The following is a 6,000-nucleotide window of genomic DNA, read 5'->3' as shown; positions in this document are numbered from 1 at the left end:
GAAAAAAACTTTCTTTAATTTTAAAATATTATTAAAAGAGATTCGAATATTTTCTTAATGTTTGCTCCATCGCTGTTGGCAAGAACTTTATGTTGAATTAATGAATGACTCAAGGAGTCTCTGTCATCTCTCTCTTAGGGTTCTTTGAAATAATTAGTGGATTGTATGATTAGACTGAAGCTGTCACTGATGGGAAGCAACCATCCATGTGCGGTGGTTTAAATTTGCAGGTGAATAGAAAGAGAGCATTTAAGTGGATGCTGCACTTATTGGATTGTTGATCGGTGAATTTATGAATTCTATCGCTTAATTCAATTACAACTTGAGAATGACAAGTGAGTTTTAGATATTTATGAGTGTTTTAAAAGTATATCCACCGAATACGTTGAATATTGATTCTTTTATTAAAAAAAAAAAATGATAAGGAGATGGACTCAAATTCATAAATTATATGATAAAGATTAAATGGCAGTTTCCCATCCAATATTTTTCTATCCAAAATTAATCTTTATAAAAAAACTTACATTGTGTTATGAAGTGAAATTATCATTTTATCTCAACCATTTCATTTTTAAAATTATTATATAATTTCCTATCAACAAAAATTAAAAATAAACTCTTTAGATATTTAAATAAAAAAAGCACTCACTTGTTTCCTTTCCTTTCACTCACACCCCTTTCTTTCTCTCCTTTTGATTTTAAATTAGGAATGATGATAAGTGATAGTAGTATTGTTATAGATTGGGTTTGTCAATAACATGTATTCGTATGTTTGATCGTGACCTGTAATTTTTAAAATACTAAGGGTATTAATGTGAGTCAATTGAACATCTTCAATCATTTTTTATGTCATATCAAGCCCATGAGCATGTGCGCAATGAGTCTCATTTACCCATATCATCCAAGTGTACAAGAGAATGACACTTTATATACCATATAATGTCTTATAAGACGTCATTTTATTTGTTGTCTAATAACTATTATTGTAGGAGAACTACATTGGTGGCGCAATCTTAATCTAACTTGTCCTATAATTCAAATAATAAGCTTTTAATATAACCTCTAATAACTTATTTGTTCTATTACTCTGACTATTCATTTAAGGATGACATATTGTACTAAATGTCAAATTTGTGCCTAAAGACCTCTACAAACTCCTCCAAAAATTTGAAACAAACCAGATGCCTCTATTCGACATAATTGTCCTGGGCACTCTATGTGACTTAACTACCTCTCTCACAATACAATTAGCCTAGCTGGCTTGTGGAGGTGGTATCCTTAACTAATGTGTTTACTTAGTCAATTTGTCTAGAGCTATATTTAAATTGAGTTTGTTTAAGCTCGAGTATAAAAGTTCAATATTTTCGAGCTCTATCTTAGGGTGTTTGGTTCGTAAAGTTTATGAGCTTAAAAATTTTAATATAAATCAATTAAAACAATATAATTTTGATTAATACACATCAGAATGACATTGTTTTAGTTAAATCAAGTTCAAAACTTAAACTTGAGCTTGACTCCTCTTAAATGAAGTAAGTTTGATCTCATTTCGAGCACCTTTGAAATGAGCTTGAGTTCGAGCTTGGATCTATTGAAGCGAGCCGAAGTCTAGCAAAGAGATGTCAAGCTTGACTCGGCTCAAATCCAACCTAAATTTGTCAATTATCAACTATGACACATTATACTATTTTTGTACCCTTGGAGTCCAACAATAAAATCTAAAAAAAAATGTATCTCTTCATATCTGACCACCAAAAATTCCTTTTCAAATCCTGTACTTTTTTATATTCCTATAAAGGTTGTGTAAAGTGTACAATAAACATCCGACAAAATATCCTCTGTATCAAGTTTTCTTAAAACAATATCTTAAAAAAAAAAATTATGACTTACTATGATGTAGAATTTATTTCTATTTATATCTAGTCCAAGTTGGGACCAAAATTTTTTATAACCACGTAGGAATTATTCCTATGTAAAGTATGACTATAGGAACATTTTACTCCAAAATAAAACTAAGAATTGAATATGCTAAAATACATGACAGTATTCTTCACCAATGTTTCCTTTTTCGAAGCCAATTACTGTCCTACGGCATAGGAAGAAGATATGCTGCGTAATTCTAATTTGGGGGTGATCGAGTTTAAAATATGTAGAATAATTCAGAATCAAATTAAGCTATTATTGAAGCATACAATTTTACCATTAATTTGAGATACAAATTTTTGTTTATTAATCTAATGGAATCCAAAGGATATAAATAAATAAATAAATAAGTTTAGTTTCTGAACTATTATAAAAATAAAGCACTTCCAAACCCATTATTTATCTTAATTTCTTCCTCTTCATAAATAACTTAATAACCACCAGTTACGATTAGAAAATCATAATCAAAAGACAAATAAACAATATGATAAAGCATTGGACATGCATTATCAAAATACATAATTTCTATAGTAAAGAAATTAAATCATGAGGACATGGAGTCCAAGGTCAAGATAGTGCTGAGATTCATGGGGGTCATATATTTGGTAGAGCCGCTCATGATGCGCTGAACTACTACTCTGTTCGCCTTCTCCGATGGATGAAATGCATCCCAGAATGCATACTGGCTACGGTTGGCGCACAAATTCGACAATCTTGTGCATAAACCAAGCCCATTATATGGTCCTTGCCCACAACATGCTACCTGTGATGTTGTAAATCCTGCAACGTTAAACGCAATAATCAATTTCTCTAGCTTGTAAGTTGATTAATCACTGTAGCGATGAATAAATTAACTGGCATACCATATGCTTGAGGGTTACTGACGAAATCCGTGTGCATTTGTTGAGTATTTACTCCAATAAATACGGTTTTTTTCGATTTTTTTGTTCAGCCCTTGTAGCATATTAACTAATTGCGGTTGTACAAGGCTGCCGCTCTTTGCAGTTCAGCTGAGCATCCGCCGTTTGTTCCTCGCATGGCCAGTTCCGCCGGAACACAACCTATCGGCCCTGTGCCTGTCACTAGAACTCTACATACTCCCAGTTTGTAAAGCCTCTGCATGCAAGTGAATTATGACCATGTTTTTCCAAATAATGTTATGAATAGACATTTCAAGCATAAAAAAACTATATAGATGATAATATATCATCATTTGATTGGGTATAATTTTATCTTTAATTTAAAATCATCCAATTATTTATAACATATCATTTGTGTAATTATTTTGTGAATTCAAAATGTATGCATATAGTTTTTATCAGTATTATATCTCAACATGTGTCCAATTCAAAATGGAATTACCATTAATAGCTTGCTGTACTCTGAAATGAGAAACTTGACATAATCTGGCAAAACGAATTGGCGAGATCTTGCAGAGAAGGGAACCAAGTAGTAGTTATTTACAAAATCGTTGCCACCAACCGTGATAAGTACAAGCGCCTGGTTCACAAGTCGGCGAGATTGTTTAGTTCCTGTGAGAGCACTCAGTCGACGTTGGTATTCTTCGAAGTAGTCAAGTTGTCTAAACATCCTAATTATGTTCAGCTGCAAAATTTTCATTTCAAATTCAGAAAACTACTTTTGCAATACACTGTATGATTTTTCATTTCAGCTGCAAACTGTTGGCTTACAAATTGGACTCCAGTGTCATTGAGAATTCCAATCCCTGCCGAAGCAAAGTTGGCACCAACCAGAAGCCTTTGTCCAGTGAGCTGCGGACTCAAGTATGGCAACGGGGGTTGTGATTGGCCAATTTTCTCACCTGCAAGTGGTGGATGCATATATTACAATGTAAATTATTAAACATGATATGTATAAATATAATGTTAAAAAAAGGTTAATAAGTCTAGCTAACTGATTAAGTCTGGGATGTTGAAGCCATTAGAGAAACGGCCTGTGGGTTGACGAGTGGGAAAATCAATCCCATAAGGGGGTGAGTCAGCTCGGGCAGTTGTTGCTAGATAGTTGTTGTTGCCGCTATCAACAAGTGAATCACCAAATATGAAGAAGGCTCGAGCCTCAGCGGTAGGAGCAATAATGGCTTCCATTGCCAATACAAGAAGCGAAATGAGCCAGAAATTGAATCGGGAAGCAGCTGTGGACATGACTGATTAATTTCTTAAAAACCCCTCAGTAGCTGCTTACTGAAAGGGACTTAGAATTGTGATGAACCTGCTAAATGGAATAGCTTTATATAGAGCTTGTGAAATAATCTCGCTGTACTGAATAATATTAAAAGGGTCTGTGATAAAAATGTAAGCTATTAAGGGTAGTTGTGCTAGTTAATCAGTGCACTGAAATTGTCATATTGCTTTGTGTAGGTACGTATGAATTCACTTTTTGTATTATTATTTCTCTCCTAATTAAGATAATAAAGTCTACTTAAAACAAACTGTTTTAAACTCAAGTTCAGTAACTGACTATATAATTATTAATTAGATAATCAAATGTATGATTTCAATATGGTATTGTCGAGTCTCGAATTCAAACCCAAGAGATTTGACATACTTAGTCACTTAAACTACTCTTTTGGGACAATAGTAGATTGAGATTGATGAAATATACTTGTGAACGTGTCATAAAGGAAAACAAGAAAAGCAGAGGCTGGGTGGTATAGACTTGTGAATAGTTCATAAAAGGAAAACAAGAAAAGGAGAAACAGATCAAGAAAAGAAAGTGAAATCACATGATGATTGGTGATAGAGGTGCCATTGAAGAAAAGTTGTACGTATTGAATTAAATTTGTACACTACCACCAGGCTGCCATCAAAAGATGCTGACAGAAAAATCCAGTTAAGAAACTGATGGAAAGACAAAGCTAATGTATAGATATAATGTAAATTATTTAATGAGTGGGGAAAAGGGTAAACTTTCATTTCATCCGTTTTAATGTCTGCAGGAATTTGTTGTTTGAAGCAAGTTTTCATGTGAGTACTTATTATTTCAATAAAACTATGTGTACCCACTTTAGGTACACAAATATATACACATTTATATATGTCATTATGTGATTGAATGATTTTAAATTAAGAATAAAACAATAACCAATCATATGATGACACATATGAGTGTGTATACATTTGTGTACCCAAAGTGGGTACACATAGTATTGCTCTTATTATTTACTGGCCCATCCTTCTGTGTGACAATGATAAAAATGGAGTACCTCCGTAACGAAAGAATTAGTTGAATAGCTTTCCATATATTTACACAATAGAACACAAAATATAAAGACTTTGTGCTAGTATTATAAAGGGAAATAATTAGAGTTAATATTCTTAGGTTGAGAAATCCTAATCCTCTTATACATGGGATATGTCTATACACACTTAGGAAAATCAACTAATGAATTTAATTATATGTATTATAGTTATATTTCTTGATACTCTCTCTCTAGTTAGAGAATGAATATCATAACATATGCCAATTGTAAGTGGGTAGGTACATATGAAGGACTAATCATTCCAACTTATAATTTCTCTCGACTTATATGATAATCTATCTTTATGTGTTTTCTTACATATTTGACCCTTAGGTATTTTAATGATGATAAAAATATAAATTAAAATTATTAACATATTTAAAAAAATATATTAAAATATTACAAAATGGATAAAACTTAAAAAATATATAAATAGACAGAATAAACGACTATTACCAAACAAAAATTGACTAATTATGAAGTCGTTTGTAAGTCGTTCTTTCATCCTTCACGCTTTAGAATTATGACAAATTAGATAAGGTAATGAATGATCATTCACCAAAAAGTGTCATTAGTTCATGACCATTTTCAACCATGCACAAGAAAGCATCCCCGTCACTCTAATGGCTATTTCGTCTCTTCCAGTAACATTTGCCTATAAGTTGAGCTCATTTGAAGTTGGAAAAGGTTGACATTATATTGACAAAAAATCCTAAGCTCCATTCTTTTAGCTCAACACTCTCACTCTCTCACTCTCTCACTAAGCTCAAACTCAAATATTTGAGAGAATCATTGTACTAAATTTGTGTTATCCGCCT

General features: G+C 32.4%; 1 pseudogene; it reads right to left on the bottom strand.

Annotated features, from left to right (window-relative positions):
- Window positions 1–2,345: 2,345 nt before the first annotated feature.
- LOC123221750 lies at window positions 2,346–4,139 on the bottom strand (annotated as a pseudogene).
- Between the last annotated feature and the right edge of the window lie 1,861 nt (window positions 4,140–6,000).

Source organism: Mangifera indica, chromosome 7 (assembly GCF_011075055.1).
Source record: "Mangifera indica cultivar Alphonso chromosome 7, CATAS_Mindica_2.1, whole genome shotgun sequence".
In the NCBI taxonomy this organism is placed as follows: domain Eukaryota; kingdom Viridiplantae; phylum Streptophyta; class Magnoliopsida; order Sapindales; family Anacardiaceae; genus Mangifera; species Mangifera indica.
This window is presented reverse-complemented; position numbering and strand designations above follow the sequence as displayed.